This window comes from Nerophis lumbriciformis, linkage group LG06 (genome assembly GCF_033978685.3).
Source record: "Nerophis lumbriciformis linkage group LG06, RoL_Nlum_v2.1, whole genome shotgun sequence".
NCBI lineage: Eukaryota > Metazoa > Chordata > Actinopteri > Syngnathiformes > Syngnathidae > Nerophis > Nerophis lumbriciformis.
In genome coordinates, this window is record NC_084553.2 from 48137527 (window position 1) to 48159143 (window position 21617).

At 39.6% G+C, this 21617-nt stretch overlaps 1 protein-coding gene across 2 annotated transcripts in view; it reads right to left on the minus strand.

The window, feature by feature from the left end:
- cd276 (CD276 molecule) overlaps positions 1-21617 on the minus strand; it is a 233282-nt gene that overhangs the window by 50799 nt on the left and 160866 nt on the right. The window lies entirely within an intron of this gene.

The following is a 21617-nucleotide window of genomic DNA, read 5'->3' on the forward strand; positions in this document are numbered from 1 at the left end:
GAGGAAAGTGAGAGTGAAGGACTAGAGGGCAGTGGGAGCGATTCAGATAGGGAAGATGCTGTGAGAGGCGGGCGGGACCTGATATTCAGCTAGGAATGACTAAAACAGTTTCCAAGCCTGTTTTTCTGCCAATGGAACTGGTGCTTTACAGAGAGTAAATGGGACAATGAAAAAGGAGGATTACCTCCAAATTCTTCAGGACAACCAAAATCATGTTGGGTGTTCCAACAGGACAATGACCCCAAACACACATCAAAAGTGGTAAAGGAATGGCTAAATCAGGCTGGAATTAAGGTTTTAGAATGGCCTTCTCAAAATCCTGAATTTGTGTGGACAATGCTGAAGAAACAAGTCCATGTCAGAAAACCAACAAATTTAGCTGAACTGCACCAATTTTGTCAAGAGGAGTGGTCAAAAATGTAACCAAAAGCTTGCCAGAAGCTTGTGGATGGCTACCAAAAGCGCCTTATTGCAGTGAAACTTGCCAAGGGACATGTAACTAAATATTAACATTGCTGTATGTATACTTTTGACCCAGCAGATTTGGTCACATTTTCAGTAGACCCATAATAAATTCATAAAAAAACAAAACTTCATGAATGTTTTTTTGTGACCAACAAGTATGTGCTCTAATCACTCTATCACAAAAAAATAAGAGTTGTAGAAATTATTGGAAACTCAAGACAGCCTATGTATGTAAACGTTTGATTGCGACTGTATATATATATATATATATATATATATATATATATATATATATATATATATATATATATACCGTATTTTTCGAACTATAAATCGCAGTTTTTTTCATAGTTTGGCCGGGGGTGCGACTTAATACTCAGGAGCGACTTATGTTTGAAATTATTAACACATTAGCGTAAAATATCAAATAATATTATTTAGCTCATTCACGTAAGAGACTAGACGTATAAGATTTCATGGGATTTAGCGATTAGAAGTGACAGATTGTTTGGTAAACGTATAGCATGTTCTATATGTTATAGTTATTTGAATGACTCTTACCATAATATGTTACATTAACATACCAGGCACGTTCTCAGTTGGTTATTTATGCCTCATATAACATACACTTATTCAGCCTGGTGTTCACTATTCTTTATTTATTTTAAATTGCCTTTCAAATGTCTATTCTTGGTGTTGGGTTTTATCAAATAAATTTCCCCAAAAAATGCGATTTATACTCCAGTGCGACTTATATATGTTTTTTCCTTCTTTGTTATGCATTTTCGGCAGGTGCGACTTATACTCCGGTGCGACTTATACTCCGAAAAATACGGTATATATATATATATATATATATATATATATGTGTACAGCCCGGCCCCCGGCCACATTTTTTCGAACCAATGCGCCCTTCGAGTCAAAAAGTTTGGGAACCCCTGGTTTAGAGTTAAGAGCTCCATTCACATAACAAATTAAGCTTGCAAGTTAAGGTACTACTGTATTGTACTGGTTGCTGAAAGAGTTGTTTTCAGCAACAAAGTAATATCACAGTACAACAGGAACAAGTCTAATGCGAAATCAATACGATATTAAGAGCTTTATAATTCCTGTTATTACCTAACCAGTGTTGCCAGTCTCTCGGGGTGCATCCTTGGGAGAAAGCACAGTAGCACGCGCCCAGCTTGCCGAGAGCAGCGCGAGTGCGGCGCTTCAATAATGCGCATGTAACTACCAAGCAACACTGTGCGGGGGGGAGCTCTCTTAATTAGCACTCTTGAAGTTATCCAGTGACCCACATCTAATAATGAAGGCACCACCACTGTCCTATTTACATATCTTTAGTTAGTAATGTGTGACCACTGGGAGAGCCCCGGTGGCTGAGAATGTGATGCCAGTGAGAGGGGAGGGCATGTCAAGTTGAGCTGCCTTCCTCGCAATTATTATTGCAGCTGTGTTGAGTTGTATGTTGGAGACCCTAAGGCCTGTCAAACAAGGTTATGATATGAGGATGTTGTGTGCAGGAATCTAATGGTGTGTTTTTCAAGTCAATAAGTCATTAGAAGAAGAAAAAAGCCTAGATTTTTGATGTGAATATTGACGTTCTGGCTGGACAACTCCCAACAGGCTCTTTAGCAGGTATGCAGCTGCACAATTGAATGTGACGTATCAAAAATCCGGCTTTTGCAACATTAGTAGTGCTGTTTTGATTGGCACTGTTAAAAGGGACAACATGATCAATGTTGTGATTGTAGTTTGTGTTCTTGTATTTCTACCCTTCTTGAGACATCAAAAAGGACAAGTACCTTCCATATGAGGACCGGCGAACAAGTTAGGACCCAAATCATGGTCCCAATACGGAAGACCATTGCATCTAATAGAGAATGTCTCATTTGCACCCCTGGTGGTGAAATCTATCAAAATTAGGGTGGGTCCAAATAGGAGGGATTTTTAAAATGGACTGTGTGTCGCTTTTAAAAGTGCTCCCTTTCTGGTCAACATATGAAATAACATTTGTGTGTAAAAAAATTTGAAGTGCTCCCCGTCTGGTCAACATTTGTAAGAATAAGTGTGTAAGAAATTGAAATGCGCCCCCTTTGGCCAAAATGAATAAGAAAATAAAATAAATATGTATATAGAGACTAGGGATGTCCCGATCCAGGTCTTTGCACTTCCGATCCGATACCGATACTGACCGATACTGGCCTATCCGAGCATGTATTAAAGTTTAAAGTTATTTAGCCTACTTAGTTGTCAGAATCATGTTGAAAAGGGTTTTAGTACTCTTGATAACAACTAGCCAGCTGAATTAGGGGAGTTTGAATAATACACAATGGTTAGTAACAAGAAACTGACCTGTTTATTCAAGGATAAACACAAAATAGACAAAATTATACATGACAAACAGAAATGGCATCATTGAACTAGGGCTGGGCGATATGGCCTTTTTTTAATATTGCGATATTTTAAGGCCATATTGCGATACACGATATATATCTCGATATTTTGTCTTAGCCTTGAATGAACACTTGATGCATATAATCACAGCAGTATGATGATTGTATGTGTCTACATTAAAACATTCTTCTTCATACTGCATTAATATATGCTACTTTTAAACTTTCACGCAGAGAGGGAAATGACAACTAAAAAAAATCACTATTTTTTTCATACGGTGTTGATGTGGAAATGTTTGCCTCGGAATTTTGATGGTGTGGGCGTGTGGCACCGAATGGAGATAAGCGTCTCGACAGACGTTACAATATTTGAACAATGATGACGAAAACTGTTTTCTCTGTCGTGTCCGTGTGTCGAAAATTGTTATGCGCTTATTTTTTTATTTGATTTTGTGCGTGGCATAGATTTGCCGTGCGCAGAGGACGCTTGAGCAGGCGCGCACCTTAGCGGCTGCGCTAGCATCACAGCTAACGTTAACCATGCTGCTACCTCGCTCTCTGCTGGGAGAGGGTGTATACGTATGTGACGTATGTCGTGACAGTATGTGACGTGTGCAAGAAGGTGCGCTCGCTGTCTGTAAGAGGGATACACAGGAAAGAGTGAGAAGAGCCTGTCATGTAATGTCAGCAGCTAAAAGCAACTGCGTGAGAATCCACAGACCTGTGGATGTGTTGAAGGTGTGCTGGAAAATGCAGAACGGAAATTAGGGAGCAGCAGAAAAGTGGAATGTATTATTTAAATCGGTGCGTTGGAAAACACGGACCGGAGTTTTTTAAAAACTGGATCTGGATCGGCATTTTCCCATGCCTTGCCGATACGCATTTTTTTGCAAATATCGGCGGCCGATCCGATCCAAATATCGGATCGGGACTTCCCTAATAGAGACATACTGTAATAAAGTATGTAGTAAATAAGATTAAAAAACAATAAATAAATAAAAAAAGCTTACCTTTTTTATATTTGCATAGTATGTATTAGGGTTGTACGGTATACCGGTATTAGTATAGTACCGCGATACTTATGAATCATATTCGATAATATACCGCCTCTAAAAAGTACCGGTTTCCCACCCGCCGTCGTCATGTCAAAAGCAGACACAGTGTGTAGACAGAAAAGGGAGAACGGACGAATTCTGGCTTGATAACTAATGATAAAGGTGAAGTTATAACACTGAAACGCCCTCAGGAAGAGGTGCTTTAAAACATGGCTAGCTAGCTAGCGGCTAATGTCTATCCGCAGTCCGCAGTGTTGTAACTACTTTTAAATCACTAATCATTGTCTCCATGGTGACGAATATAGTACATTTATTTCAAGCATCATCCCTGTAGAACGAGTGATAGCTATACATTCATCACTACACACCACAACAAACTGGAGTCATGACATTGGATGTGTTAAAAAAACGGTCTATAGTTGACAATGTCAAGACAAGATTTCGCTATGTCTGATCATTTACCATCAAAGACGATCATTTTAACTTTGAACGCACTACACACAAGTCAATGAAGGGCATACTAAGTGTCACACTAAGGGTGGCCGTATGAACAACGCCAACACTGTCACAAATATGTGCCATATAGTGAAACCAAACTAAACAACAATGACAAACACATTTTGGGAGAATATTTGCACCGCAACACAACATAAACACTTCAGAACAAATTCCCAGAATTCTCTGCAGCACCAACTCTTCCGGGACGCTACAATATAAACAAACGCCATTGGTGGATCTACACCTAACATCCACATGATACCAATTACAGGAGCGTATCTAGTCGATACTACTATGATTACATAGACATTTTTTAGCATCACAAAATCTTATTTCGTTTTTTTTATTTTTTATATTATGCTTATAAACTCAGTAAATATGTCCTTGGACACATGAAGACTTTGAATATGACCAATGTATGATCCTGTAACTACTTGGTATCGGATTGATACCCACATTTGTGTTATCATCCAAAACTAATGTAAAGTATCTAACAACAGAAGAATAAGTGATTATTACATTTTAACAGAAGTGTAGATAGAACATGTTAAAAGAGAAAGTAAGCAAATATTAACAGTAAATGAACAAGTAGATTAATAAATCATTTTCTACCACTTGTCCTTAATAATGTTGACAAAATAATAGAATGGAAAATGACACAATATGTTACTGTCTATGTCAGCTGCTAAATTAGGAGTCTTTGTTTGCTTACTTACTACTAAAAGACAAGTTGTCTTGTTTGTTTGCTATTTTATTTAAGGACAAACTTGCAATAAGAAACATGTGTTTAATGTACCCTAAGATTTGTTGTTAAAATAAAGCCAGTAATGCAATTTTGTGTGGTGCCCTTTACTTAGAAAAGTACTGAAAAGTACCGAAATACATTTTGGTACCGGTGCCAAATCGGAGGTCTCAAGAAGGTAACAAATTCAAGAATGTGTGTGTGTGTGTGTGCGTGTGTGTGTGTGTGTATGTGTGTGTGTGCGTGCGTGCGTGAATGCCTATAAAGGTGAGCATTATTATTTTTCAAAGAACTCAATCTTTAATACGGCTCTTCTATTGGATTTCATTACTGTACATTGTGAATGTAATGTTAAACTGGGGTAAAATAATAATACAATATATATATATATATATATATATATATATATATATATATATGCATATAGTTAATATTGATTGCCCAGTGCCATGTAATACAATATTATGGAAAAAAAGGAGAAAAATTATATTGTCAATCGATATTTAAAGTGATGCACGCATTGTGTATCCAATTCCCAGAGGCAATTAAAGACACCAAGGAACATAAAGGCACACTCCCTATAGAATGTTGAAACGCTCAGAGTAATTTGCTGCGAGCGCGACGTGGCTATTCCCCTGAGAAACATAGGGTGAACACTCTGTTCCTCGTGCATTAAGGTTTTCTGTCTTTATTGCCGTACGTGCGAGTGAATAACTCGATAGGCAGGACAGACGAGGGGCAGGGTTGGGAGAGATATAAAAAGAACAGAGGTGACTTTGACTGATACGGCCGTCCTTGTTGCTGTCCGTCTGCTGAACACAAGTAGCTCGGTTAAATCAAGTCAACAGTGGGCTTGCCTGAGGATTCCAAGGGATTTTAGCATTTGGCCTTAATTGCTTGACAGTGGGAGTGCACGGGGCTTGAGTGTTTAGTGTTGTTGCAACACAGCAGGAAGGCTTTTTGTCTTTGAATTTCAGGTTTGGACTTTCTGTGTGGTGTTTATTCCATGCCTTAAGGAGATGGAGAGAAATGTGTCTTGTTATGCCAAACCAAAAAAATGTGCAGACAAAAATATGGATTTGAGATCAAAACATTTTTACTAAAAAATCCAACAAAAAAGTTGGTTGCAAACCATTTGTTTGTTGTAGCAAATATTTATTGTGGTTTTTGGTTCCAATTATTTGCGTTGTTTTTGGTTTTTTGGGTGCGAACTGTTTTTTGGTTGAACATTTTTTAGGGGTTGCAAATATTTTTCTGGTGTTGTATATAATTTTTTTGATTGTAAGTTATTTTTAGTTAAAAATATTTTTGGGGTTGCGAATGGTTTTATTGGCTTGCAAATCGTTTTCTTAGATTGCAAATAGTTTTTGTAAGTCCTTTTTTTGGGTGCACATTTTTGGGGGGGTTGAAAATATTTTTGTGGGTTGCAAATCGTTTTTTGGCAAAAAAAAAAAAATTGGGGGTTACAAATTATTTTTGTTTTTTACCTAAACATTTTTTTTGACTTGCAAATCATTTTCTGTGGTTGCAAATTGTTAATAAGGTTGCAAGTCGTATTTTTGGTTGCACATTTTTGGGGGGTTTAAATGTTTGGCTAAAAATATTTGTTTGGGTTGCGAAGCTGAAACTTGTTTTTTTTGGGTTGCAAATCTTTTTCTTGGGCTATAAATTGTTTTTGTGGTTACAAGTTGTTTTAAAGGTGCACATTTTCTTTGGTTGAATATCTCTGAAAGGTAGCAAATGGCTGTGATGAGGGGGCGACTTGTCCAGGGTGTACCCCGCCTTCCGCCCGAATGCAGCTGAGATAGGCTCCAGCGACCCCCCGCGGCCCCAGAAAGGGACAAGCGGTAGAAAATGGATGGATGGGTAGCAAATGGATAGTGGTAGAAAACGGATTGATGGGTGGATGATTGCAAATCTTTTTTAGGGTTACAAATTGTTATTGTGGTTGCAAGTCGTATTTTTGGTTGCAATTTTTCGGGGTGTTTAAAATCTTTTCACGGTTTGCAAATCGTTTTTTGGCAAAATGATTGGCAACACTAAATTGGCCCGAGTGTGTGAATGTGAGTGTGAATGTCGTCTGTCTATCTGTGTTGGCCCTGTGATGAGGTGGCGACTTGTCCAGGGTGTACCCCGCCTTCCGCCCGATTGTAGCTGAGATAGGCTCCAGCACCCCCCGCGACCCCGAAGGAAATAAGCGGTAGAAAATGGATGGATGGATGGATGGATGGATGGGTTGCAATTTTTAAAAAATTGTTGTTTTTTTTCCTTAAAATATTTTTTTTGGGTTGCAAACACTTTTCTTGGGTTGCAAATCACTTTTGTAATTGCAAGTCATTTCTTCGGTTGCAATTTTTTTTTTGGTTGACAATATTTTTGGGGTTGCAAATGTTTTTTTTGGCGGAAAATAATTTTTGGGTTGCAAAACATTTTTGAGTTGAAAATCTGTTTGGGGGTTGCAAATCAAAACTCATATCCCAATATGATGTAAGGAATCTGACATTTTGTAACATCCAACATAAGATGTACGGTATACATCGCAATATTTTTTTCCAGAGAGTGAATTTAGACAAAGTCAAACCCAAATATGCTTGTTAAGTTGTTTATTGAAAGAAATATTTAAGATGTATTTAGGATTACATAAATCGGTATAGCGACATTGCCTCAAATACATACCTCTTTCTAAAATATACTTATTTGGCTTAAAAAAATATATATTTTTTTGGTTTCAAATATTTTTTTTTTCCCTGCAATTCATTTTTTATGGTTGCAAAATCTTTTTTTGGGTTGCAAATCGTTTTTTGGGGATTGTAAATAGCTTTTGTAAATGCAAGTTGTTTTTTTGGTTGAAAATATTTTGGGGGGTTTCAAATCGTTTTTTTGGTTAGAAATATTTTTTGAGTTGCAAATAGTTTTTACTGTTTGCAAATCCTGTTTTTGGACATGACTTAACCTCAATCTAATCTTAACCTCTGTAACTATATAGTGGAAGCCTTTTTATTGGCCTGCTGACTACCTTTACTCTCAGCACATTTGGAGAGAAAATACCAAAACAAAATGGGTGGGCAATACTGACGAATAAAGAGGCTTCTAACATATTGTTCAGGGGGGCCCCCATGTACACGATTTAAGTCGGAAAAAAAAACATTTGCAACCAACAACTTTTATCAACGTTTTGGTTTGCAAGTATACTTTTTATTTGCAAATGTATTTTTAGGTTGCAAATCCACTTTTTAATTGGTTGCATAAAAAGACACATTTCTCTCTATTTAAAGCAGGCCTGGGCAATTATTTTGACTCGGGGGCCAAATTTTGAGAAAAAAATGTGTCTGGGGGCCGGTATATGTATTTTTAGGAAAACTAATACAAAACCTCACAATAAAGTCTGATCGAATGCTAAAAATGTTATGACAGACCGCCTTAAAAACGGAATGGAATTTTTAATTGTTCTATGAACGATAAAACCCTGAATATTGAGAACATATGAACCTCCTCTCCATCCACATATTTTACAATCAAGCCAAATGCAACAAACACAGCGAAATATGAACGCGAAGGGTGAAAAAATAAAAAACATCTACAATCTGATATATGTAATATATCACTAAGCTTTAGAACTTTCTTGTAAAAATCTCCGTCTGCGTCTGTCCCTGACACCCGCATTTCAGGCTGGCCGCTCTGGACACACTCTGTGGAAACGCCCCCCACCCACACTGCTTGGTTCCTCGTCTGACCTGCTGTGACGAAGATTACCATAGTCACTAGTAGGGTTGTACGGTATACGGGTATTAGTATAGTACAGCGATACTAATGAATCATATTCGGTACCATACCGCCTCTGAAAAGTACCGGTCCGCCACACCCTAAGATTTTTTGTTAAAATAAAGCCAATAATACGATGTTTTCCGGTCCCCTTTATTTAGAAAAGTATCGAAAAGTACCGAAAAGTATCGAAATAATATTGGCATCGGGACAACGCTAGTCACTAAAATATCATGCAAAAGCGCAGATTCCAACCATTGAAATACTTTATATAGTTCAAGACTTATGTTAATTTGAAAACATCACTGCACATCATAATGGCAGCTACAGTTTCCATCTTAAAGGTCTAAAAAAATTATTTGGGAATATCCGGTGGGCCGGATTGAAAAGCTTAACGGGCCGCATGTGGCCCAGGTCTGATTTAAAGGAGACACTCATCTCATGTATTTGGGGGTCATGAAAACGAGACGGGATACGATTTGAACATAAATTTAAAGCACAGATTGGTCATTTGACATTAATATTAAAGGGGAACATTATCACCAGACCTATGTAAGCGTCAATATATACCTCGATGTTGCAGAAAAAAGACCATATATTTTTTTAACCGATTTCCGAACTCTAAATGGGTGAATTTTGGCGAATTAAACGCCTTTCTATTATTCGCTCTCGGAGCGATGACGTCACAACGTGACGTCACATCGGGAAGCAATCCGCCATTTTCTCAAACACATTACAAACACCGAATCAAATCAGCTCTGTTATTTTCCGTTTTTTTCGACTGTTTTCCGTACTTTGGAGACATCATGCCTCGTCGGTGTGTTGTCGGAGGGTGTAACAACACGAACAGGGACGGATTCAAGTTGCACCAGTGGCCCAAAGATGCGAAAGTGGCAAGAAATTGGACGAAATTTGTTCAAAATACGAGGATGTGGGGAAAGCCGACGAAAATGGTCAGTCGTTTGTTCCGCACACTTTACCGACTAAAGCTATGCTACGACAGAGATGGCAAGAATGTGTGGATATCCTGCGACACTCAAAGCAGATGCATTTCCAACGATAAAGTCAAAGAAATCTGCCGCCAGACCCCCATTGAATCTGCCGGAGTGTGTGAGCTATTCAGGGACAAAGGACCTCGGTACCACGGCAAGCAATGGCGGCAGTTTGTTCCCGCAGACGAGCGAGCTAAACCCCCTGGATGTCTTGGCTCACACCGCTTCTACCGTCCCTTATGCCACCGAAGATGATCAAGAGAAGAATATCGACCCTAGCTTCCCTGGCCTGCTGACATCAACTCCAAAACTGGACAGATCAGCTTTCAGGAAAAGAGAGCGGATGAGGGTACGTCTACAGAATATATTAATTGATGAAAACTTTATTCATTACTCGCGGTTTTACGTAAATTATTATACATAAACTGTGTTTATCAATAATTTAGCTTAAAAACAAACACATACCAATCGTTGGTTAGAAGGCGATCGCCAAATTCGTCCTCGCTTTCTCCCGTGTCGCTGGCTGTCGTGTCGTTTTCGTCGGTTTCGCTTGCATACGGTTCAAACCGATATGGCTCAATAGCTTCAGTTTCTTCTTCAATTTCGCTTAAGCCGCTGAAATCCGAGTCTGAATCCGAGCTAATGTCGCTACACCTTGCTGTTCTATCCGCCATGTTTGTTTGTATTGGCATCACTATGGATGGAAAATGGACGGGTGTACATAACGATGGTTAAAATCAGGCATTTTGAAGCTTTTTTTAGGGATATTGCGTGATGGGTAAAATTTATAAAAAAAACTTTGAAAAATAAAATAAGCCACTGGGAACTGATTTTTAATGGTTTTAACCCTTCTGAAATTGTGATAATGTTCCCCTTTAACAAATCTACTACAACAAGGTATATGCTGGATAAAAAAAACCCAATGTGAAATAGTTTTATAACATTATAATCTTCAAACTGTTGAACTTGTTTCCGCAAATAAAAACTAAAATGAACAATTATAAAAGTTAAAACTAAGTAAGTATTATTAAATATGTCTTTTTTAAGGAGTTTCACGTGGTCTCCTGCATCTCTGATATTGCAGTCCTCAAGAGTATCGCGGCCGTATTGTTTTATCTCCGGGGAAGCGATCCAGTGTGTTTTCTGTCGCGTCTTGGCGTCATTGACTGACAGTTCGGCTGCTTCTGTTTGGACATTCACACTGTGGAACTCAAATGAAGAGGAGCGGCCGCCATGACCATCTGAGGGGCGAGTCATGCCGCTGGGCTGGCGGCTAGCTCTCAGTTTGCAATGTGCGCAACGCACTTAAATGACAGTTCCAATCCCTCGCGCACGGCCACACAGATATGACTATTAAAAAAAACAACTAAAAACTCCCGACTGCGTGAACGAGAAATACCTTGTCACCTCCTTATCCCCAGTTATTCAAAAATGACTTTTTCATGCATTAACATTAATGTTTGATCCTCCTAGAGCAGGGTTTTTCAACCACTGTGCCGCGGCACTATAGTGTGCCGTGAGATACAATCTGGTGTGCCGTGGGAGATTATCTGATTTCACCTATTTGGGTTAAAAAATATTTTTTGCAAACCAGTAATTATAGTCTGCAAATTATGTGTTGTTGAGTGTCGGTGCTGTCTAGAGCTCTTCCATATCAGCAGGTGGCAGCCGGTAGCCAATTGCTTTGTAGATATCGGAAAGCGGGAGGCAGCATGCAGGTAAAAAGGTGTCTAATGCTTAAACCAAAAATAAACAAAAGGTGAGTGCTCCTAAGAAAAGGCATTGAAGTTTAGGGAAAGCTATGCATAACGAAACTAAAACCGAACTGGCTGCAAAGTAAACAAAAACTGAATGCTGGACGACAGCAAAGACTTACTGTGGAGCAAAGACAGCATCCACAAAGTCCATCCGAACATGACATGACAATCAACAATGTCCCCATAAAGAGGGATAAAAACAACTGAAATCTTGATTGCTAAAACAAAGTAGATGCGGGAAATATCGCTCAAAGAAAGACATGAAACTGCTATAGGAAAATACCAAAAAAAGAGAAAAAGCCACTAAAATAGAAGCGCAAGACAAGAACTGAAACACAACACAGGAAAACAACAAACTCAAAATACGTCAGGGCGTGATGTGACAGGTCATGACAGTATACCTACTTTGAGACAAGAGCTATAGTGATGCATTATTGGTTATGGTTTAAAGTCATATCCAACAATTACGACAACTTTTTACTGACAACTGAGTTTCGTTTTTTTAAGGATTTCTGGTGGTGGTGTGCCTCCAGATTTTTTCAACGCAAAAAATTTGCCTTGGCTTAAAAAAGGTTGGAAAACACTGTCCTAGAGAAGCACCACATGTCAGTCTAAATCTATTAGTCCGCAACAGATGTGGCAGCTGTTTGACTGATCAGTTTGTTTTTCTTCAGTGATTATGCTACACTAGCATGATGTCACTGTTAAAATGTGAGTGCAATGCTTGTGTTGCTATTGTTTATGCCCCCCCCCACTCCTTAAGGTTATTTATTGGATCTGATATATGTCACAAATGAGGTCAACTGTATTTCTCACTAAAACCGAGTGCTCTCTGCGGTGGACATTTGTTTTTTGTAGGGATGTCCGATAATGTCTTTTTGCCGATATCCGATATTCCGATATTGTCCAACTCTTTAATTACCGATACCGATATCAACCGATACCGATATCAACCGATATATAGAGTCGTGGAATCAACACATTATTATGGCTAATTTGGACAACCAGGTATGGTGAAGATAAAGTACTTTTTTTAAAAATTAATAAAATAAAATAAGATATATAAATTAAAAACATTTTCTTGAATAAAAAAGAAAGTAAAACAATATAAAAACAGTTACATTGAAACTAGTAATTAATGAAAATTTGTAAAATGAACTGTTAAAGGTTAGTACTATTAGTGGACCAGCAGCACGCACAATCATGTGTGCTTACGGACTGTGTCCCTTGCAGACTGTATTGATATATATTGATATATAATGGAGGAACCAGAATGTTAATAACAGAAAGAAACAACCCTTTTGTGTGAATGAGTGTGAATGAGTGTAAATGGGGGAGGAAGGTTTTTTGGGTTGGTGCACTAATTGTAAGTGTATATTGTGTTTTTTATGTTGATTTAATAAAAAATAAAAAATTAAAAAAAACGATACCGATAATAAAAAAAAAACGATACCGATAATTTCCGATATTACATTTTAACGCATTTATCGGCCGATAATATCGGCCTGCCGACATCTCTAGTTTTTGGTCTATTTTGTATTCATGCAAAACACAAATGTCCATTTCAAAGGATGCTGGTTCTCAGGAGGATCTGTAAAGCGTGAATAATAACAAAGTGCACAATAGTCCTTCTTGGAACCACACTAGGAGTGAACAAACACAGCCAATTAGCATTAAAGCTATAGACACAACAAAAAGCGTTCCCAAAAAGGCGAATTAAAAGCACTTTTACTCTGGCTAAATTCCAGTAGCTAGATTTTGAGGAACACCGTTTGGCTCTTACAGATGTGTGTTATTATTGGATGATTTCAACAGTTCGGCTTTTTTCCTCATTGTGTTTCTTGCTGTTTTCCCAATTTTTGCTAAGTTGTTTTGTTTTTTGTTATGTTCCTACTCAGTGGCCTAGTGGTTAGAGTGTCCGCCCTGAGATCGGTAGGTTGTGAGTTCAAACCGAGTCATACCAAAGACTATAAACATGGGACCCATTACCTCCCTGCTTGGCACTCAGCATCCAGGGTTGGAATTGGGGGTTAAGTCACCAAAAATGATTCCCGGGCGCGGCCACCACTGCTCCCCTCACCTCCCAGGGGGTGATCAAGGGTGATGGGTCAAATGCAGAGAATAATTCCGCCACACCTAGTGTGTGTGTGACAATCATTGGTACTTTAACTTTAATTCCTGGGGCCAATGACAAACGAGTCACGGGCCACAGATTGTCACACTTTGGGCACCGCAGATGTGGAAGCACATTTTTTTTTAGGCACTATAGTCTTAGTGCTGTAGTATATTTGTTCATCCTTTGGTCACATATGGGACGCGAGTCACATTGTTGTCTTACGTCAGCGCCGGAAGGACAAAACCCAAAACCAGTGAAGTTGGCACATTGTGTAAATTGTAAAAAAAAACAGAATACAATGACTTGCAAATCCTTTTCAACTTATATTCAATTGAATAGACTGCAAAGACAAGATATTTAATGTTCGAACTGAGAAACTTGTTTTTTTTTTTGCAAATAATCATTAACTTAGAGTTTAATGGCAGCAACACATTGCAAAAAAGTTGGCACAGGGGCATTTTTACCACTGTGTTACATGGCCTTTCCTTTTAACAACACTCGTTTGGGAACTGAGGAGAACAATTTTTGAAGCTTTCGAGGTTTAATTATTTCCCATTCTTGCTTGATGTACAGCTTAAGTTGTTCAACAGCTGTTGTAGTATTTTATGCTTCATAATGTGCCACACATTCTCAATGGGAGACAGGTCTCTTTTTTTATTACGAAGCCAGGCTGTTGTAACACATGCAGAATGTGGCTTGGCATTGTCTTGCTGAAATAAGCAGGGGCGTCCATGGTAACGTTGCTTGGATGGCAACATATGTTGTTCCAAAACCTGTATGTACCTTTCAGCATTAATGGTGCCTTCACAGATGTGTACGTTATCTATGCCTTGGGCACTAATACACCCCCATACCATCACAGATGTTGTCTTTTAATCTTTGCGCCTATAACAGTCCGGATGGTTCTTTTCCTCTTTGGTCCGAAGGACATGACGTCCACAGTTTCCAAAAACAATTTGAAATGTGGACTCGTCAGACCACAGAACACTTTTCCACTTTGCATCAGTCCATCTTAGATGAGCTCGGGCCCAGCAAAGCCGGCGGTGTTTCTGGGTGTTGTTGATAATTGGCTTTTGCATTGCATAGCAGAGTTTTAACTTGCACTTACAGATGTAGCGACAAATTGTTACTGACAGTGGTTTTCTGAAGTGTTCCTGAGCTCATGTGGTGATATCCTTTACACACTGATGTCGTTTTTTGATGCAGTACTGCCTGAGGGATCGACAGTCACGGGCATGCAATGTTGGTTTTCGGCCTTGCCGCCTACGTGCAGTGATTTCTTCAGATTTTTTTGATGATATTACGGACCGTAGATGGTGAAATCCCTAAATTTTTTGCAACAGCTTGTTGAGAAATGTTGTTCTTAAACTGTTCGACAATTTGCTCACGCATTTGTTAGCAAAGTGGTGACTCTCGCCCCATCCTTGTTTGTGAATGACTGAGCATTCCATGGAAGCTGCTTTTATACCCAATCATGGCACCCACCTGTTCCCAATTAGCCTGTTCACCTGTGGGATGTTCGAAACAAGTGTTTCATCAGCATTCCTCAACTTTCTCTGTCTTTTTGCCACTTGTGCCAGCTTCTTTGAAACATATTGCAGGCATCAAATTCCAAATGAGCTGATATTTGCAAAAATTAAAGTTTACCTTATCTTTGCAGTGTATTCAATTGAATATAGGTTCAAAATGATTTGCAAATCATTATATTCTGTTTTTATTTACAATTTACACAACGTGCCAACTTCACTGGTTTTGGGTTTTGTAGTAAAATCAGCTGTTCACCTGGCGGGTTAAACCTCTGTGATAAAAGAGGGGCTAAACCGCGAAGTCCTTTAGCTGCCGCCTTGTTATATCATATATTACTGCCTTTGCATGAGTCAATGTTTAGTTTTGTATTCACAATAAATCAACACAAAATTAGTAATTTGGAGCAATGTTCACGGACTCTAGTAATTGGCTTGTTAGTTCCCGTCGCAGGCGAGCGATGATGCTGGTGGAATCGAGGTTGAGGGAAGAGTTGTTTGATGTTAGATGTTACAATGCAACAATCAGCCTTAATGGATTGCTGCAGATCGATGATTTTTGAAATTCATTAAATGTGCGTTTACGAGACGATCGGGTGTAGTGGCCGCGGTGTCGAGAGCCGCGGGATGAGTGGCTGAAGAACAAGAGGCAGAGGCGTGTTCAGGGGTTAAATTATTGCCTGATTGCGGGTCTGTTGGTCACTCCCCGGGTGGGATTGTCACGTACTGATGTCATTTTAAAACATTTTGTTTTCTGATATTTTCGTGATCGACCGGTAGTGTCCCAAATATCGACTGGTAGACCGCAATCAACGGGTTGGGGACCCCTGGACTATAGTGATTAATCCAAGGTGTACTCCAGATCCCACTGACCCTGTAGGATACACCGCATGGTAAAATTATGTTTGGATGTGTATCAGCGGCTGTTGGACATCCCCCAACCTTCTTCGGGATCTTTCTCATATAGACCTCCCTTTTTCAAAAAAATCCTTTCCCATGACAACAATGGGTCACAGAATTAATTTCTCTTCTAGGCACTTATGGCGCCTATTCTGAGTCTAGGACTCTAGGCACCCTCTAAAAAGCACTTCATGCTCAGATTACTGAACACAATGCATAGAGGAGGTTGTATGACCTACATATACCATATGAGAGGGAGAACATGTGCACTTTGTGCCTTCGTTAGTTTGCGTCTCATGTTTATGGGATGTGCCTATACATTAGTCTAGCATGTTCCTTGTGCGGTAGTAGAACGCAGACCCTCCTCGCCTTGTTCATGGGCAATGTTTTCTTAGAAAATTGTATTTACAGTATATGCTGTCTGACGCCTACACTTCTGAGCTGTAACATACTGTAGATGATTATTATTGATGATGTGGAATACTACTTTTTTTCAAATTTGGTTCTTTGATAGGTACCGACCAAATTCCATCGGTATTGATTAACGTAAATTCAAAATAGTCATGAAAATAAGAAAACGCATTGAATGAGGAGGTGTGTCCAAACTTTTGGCCTGCACTATATATATATATTATTATTATTTTTTGTATGTATATATACATATATATATATAACGTATTTTTCGGACTATAAGTCGCAGTTTTTTTCATAGTTTGGCCAGGGGTGCGACTTATACTCAGGAGCGACTTATGTGTGAAATTATTAACACATTACTGTAAAATATCAAATAATATTATTTAGCTCATTCACGTAAGAGACTAGACGTATAAGATTTCATGGGATTTAGCAATTAGGAGTGACAGATTGTTTGGTAAACGTATAGCATGTTCTATATGTTATAGTTATTTGAATGACTCTTACCATAATATGTTACGTTAACATACCAGGCACGTTCTCAGTTGGTTATTTATGCTTCATATAACATACACTTATTCAGCCTGTTGTTCACTATTCTTTATTTATTTTAAATTGCCTTTCAAATGTCTATTCTTGGTGTTGGGTTTTATCAAATAAATTTCCCCCAAAAATGCGACTTATACTCCAGTGCGACTTATATATGTTTTTTCCTTCTTTGTTATGCATTTTCAGCAGGTGCGACTTATACTCCGGTGCGACTTATACTCCGAAAAATACGGTATATATATATATGTCTTAATAAGGTTATCCAAAAAATAGTGCTCGATACCGTAGTAGAGCGCAATATATGTATGTGTGGGGAAAAAAAATCACAAGACTATTTCATCTCTACAGGCCTGTTTCATGAGGGGGGGTACCCTCAATCGTCAGGAGATTTTAATGGGAGCATTCGCATACCATGGTTTATATAGGGCGCAGAGTGGGTGGGTACAGGCTGGCCTAGGGGCGTGGTGATTGGCTCATGTGTTACCTAGGAGGTGTTTCCGTCTATGGCGGCATGTTGTTACAATTTCGCTGCGCTTGTTGAGGGATGACAGGTCTGGACGGTAAATAATAAACAGTTTCTCTTTCAAGCATAGGTTGCATCTTTTATTACCACTATTGTAAGGTGTGCTGGATGCAAGAATTTGCCATGTTATTGAATATTCAACATTATTGTCTTTGAGGTCCCAAATGTGTTTGCTGAGTTCTGTGGTATTTCGCAGGTTTTTGTTCCTGAAAGAAGCCTTGTGGTTGTTCCATCTGGTTTTGAATTCACCCTCGGTTAATCCTACATATGTGTCGGATGTGTTAATGTCCTTGCGTATTACCTTAGATTGGTAGACAACTGATGTTTGTAAGCACCCCCCGTTGAGGGGGCAATCAGGTTTCTTTCGACAGTTACATGCTTTGTTGGTTTTGGAGTCGTTCTGACTGGGGGTCGACGGCTCATTTGCAATTGTTTTGTTGTGGTTTGAGATGATTGTAACAACATGCCGCCATAGACGGAAACACCTCCTAGGTAACACATGAGCCAATCACCACGCCCCTAGGCCAGCCTGTACCCACCCACTCTGCGCCCTATATAAACCATGGTATGCGAATGCTCCCATTAAAATCTCCTGACGATTGAGGGTACCCCCCCTCATGAAACAGGCCTGTAGAGATGAAATAGTCTTGTGATTTTTTTTCCCCACACATACATATATATATATATATATATATATATATATATATATATATATATACAGTATTTTTATATATTTAATCAATTTTTTAGGCACACCTACTTCGAAACTGTGACGTGCGCTCTTATCACGCCGTCACTTGAGGACCAACACGTCCCTCTCTCTCTAAGGCCAGGAGACCGAGGACGCACCTGCACGCTGACAGCGGAAGCAAGTGCGCTGTCACAAAGACAATGTCCCAGTGTTGTGACTTGGACAATATCATTTTCTGAGCGGCGTGTTGTCAGCTGTACACAACAACTCGAGACACGAGCGTGCACTCAATAGAAACTGACCGAGCAGTAGGCTGTCGTCAAGGGGTCACGTGGAGTGCAGTCAAAAGGCTGCGGTATGTTTAGGTACTTTGCGAAGGTCATGTGACCAGTGGCCCAGACCAAGTGGTCTTAATGTGGCCTTGTTATTTAATCATGGAGTTGTTAAATGTATTAAGTTTCATTTGATGATGTAATGGATATATACATAAAGAACAGGCCAAAGGTTTGGACACACCTTCTCATTCAATGGGTTCTCTTTATTTTCACGACTATTTACATTGTAGATTGTCACTGAAGGCATCACAACTATGAATGAACACATGTGGAGTTATGTACCTAACAAAAAAAAGTGAAATAACTAAAAACATGTGTTATATTCTAGTTTCTTCAAAATAGCCACCCTTTGCTCTGATTACTGTTTTGCACACTCTTGGCATTCTCTCGATGAGCTTCAAGAGGTAGTCACCTGAAAGGGTTTTCACTTCACAGGTGTCATAGTTTTGATGCCTTCAGTGACAATCTACAATGTAAATAGTCATGAAAATAAAGAAAACGCATTGAAATGAGAAGGTGTGTCCAAACTTGTGGCCTGTACTGTATACTAGAGCGGCCGTGCCAGCAACTTGAGGGTTGCAGGTTCGATCCCCGCTTCTGCCAACCTAGTCACTGCCGTTGTGTCCTTGGGCAAGACACTTTACCCACCTGCTTCCAGTGCCACCCACACTGGTTTAAATGTAACTTAGATATTGGGTTTCACTATGTAAAGCGCTTTGAGTCACTTGAGAAAAAGCGCTATATAAATATAATTCACTTCACTTCACTTCACTTCATCATGTTTAGCATGAACTATTGTCAATTAGTATCTAGATGTGTACATTAAGGGTACAAGTTTGGGGGTTTTTTTCACCCTTTTTTCCCTGTCAGTGTTATGCCCGAGGGAGGGGCTTGGACTATTTAAGGGAGGCTGTTCGTTCAGTCGGGGAGGGAATAGGTAAGCACGTTGGTTGTGGAGAGTTGGAGTATAGTGTGAACAGTGATTAGGGATTTTTTTAACAGCAGATTATTTGTTTCATTCCTGTGTTTTGTAAATACTTTATTTTTGTATTTACTTTTCTTTATTCACAAATTTTTGCACTGTATATGTTTTTGCACCCTGTGCACTGGTGACCTTGAGTCGGTTCAATAAACATCCCTAACTCGAAACCTTTGACTGAGCCATCATTGGTAACAGAATCTTCAAAATTTTAATATTATCTGTGCATGCAACAAGATATTCCAAGCATTTTTTTTCCAATTTCATCCAAGTGGAGACTGGGGGCAGCCACAAAGCAGGCCGCTGCAGCAAATTGGGAGACTTTGGAGTGTTTAGGCCAATTTTAGTCACGTATCCTCAAATGTGGTGGCAGTGACAACGCTGTAGTATCAGTTCACACTTGGCTGTCTTGGTGCTAAAAATAGTACTTAGTAGTATGTCATACTTGCCAACCCTCCCGGATTTTCCGGGAGACTCCCGAAATTCAGCGACTCTCCCGAAAACCTCCCGGGACAAATTATCTCCCGAAAATCTCCCGAAATTCAGGCGGACTCAGGTCCATGCGGACCTGAGTCCGCTTTCCCACAATATAAACGGTGTGCCTGCCCAATGACGTTATAACTGTAGAATGATGGAGGGCGAGTTCTTGGTTCCTTATGTGGGTTTATTGTTAGGCAGTTTCATTAACGTCCTCCCAGCACGGTAACAACACACAACAACAGCAGTCACGTTTTGGTCTACCGTAAAGCAGTTCGTCTGCCGTAAACAGCAATGTTGTGACACTCTTAAACAGGACAATACTGCCATCTAGTGCATTTGATGAAAGCACTTTTGTGCGTGCCACACAGCAATGCATCATCAGAGAGGGTGTTCAGCATGGTTAGAAAAATAGTGCGAGGATGGACAATTCAACCCTTAACTCAACAAGTATATGTGTAAATAAATGAACACTGAAATTCAAGTATTTCTTTTATATATATATACACTATATATATATATATATATATATATATATACACACAATAAAATAAATATATATTTATAGAATTCACTGAAAGTCAAGTATTTCTTTTATATATATATATATATATATATATATATATATATATATATATATATGAAATACTTGACTTGGTGAATTCTAGCTGTAAATATACTCCTCCCCTCTTAGCCACGCCCCCAACCACGCCCCCCCCCACCTCCCGAAATCGGAGGTCTCAAGGTTGGTAAGTATGTAGTATGTGCATCTTCCAATGAACGATTGAAATGGAGAAACGTGGCGGGGTTGCTGTTGGATAAGCCAACTGCAATAAATTCACAATCGGAGCTCGGCTGTTAAACATTATTTGCCGCAGCTATAAAGGCAACAATGGGGTACCCCACCCCAGTGAGAATGAATGAGCCCTGCTCCCTAGTTATCACTGCTTATTCTTCCAATCAGGCTGCCTTTAAAAAGGGGAGGCGCGCTCTCCCTTGGACAGCTCATTAAGATAACACGCACACGTGGCTCCTCATCATCCCCATTAAATTGCAGCTTGTTTTAGGCGCCTTTGTCTCAGGCCCCGAACCTATGCCTTTGTCAGCACAATTGGAGCCAGATGGCAAAACAAAGCCGCCTGTCTGGAGTGCTTATGTGAGCCATCTCATGACAGCAAGAGCCATTAGTTTTCCTTCACAGGCACGCCGCCCTGCGATGTCCACCTGGCTCCACGGATGATCCGCCTGATGACGAGATGGGTCGAGTGCGAGGATGGATAGATGTGGTATCCTGTCGCTGGCGGGCCAATGCACTGTGATCAGCCCGCTCTTTGCTTCTATCCGCCAACCCTTTTTTTTTTTTTACTACCGCTAAATATTCAGCCTGGCTACTTGTGGGACGGCTGACCCCACTCCTGGCTGCACGGATCACTCTGAAACATT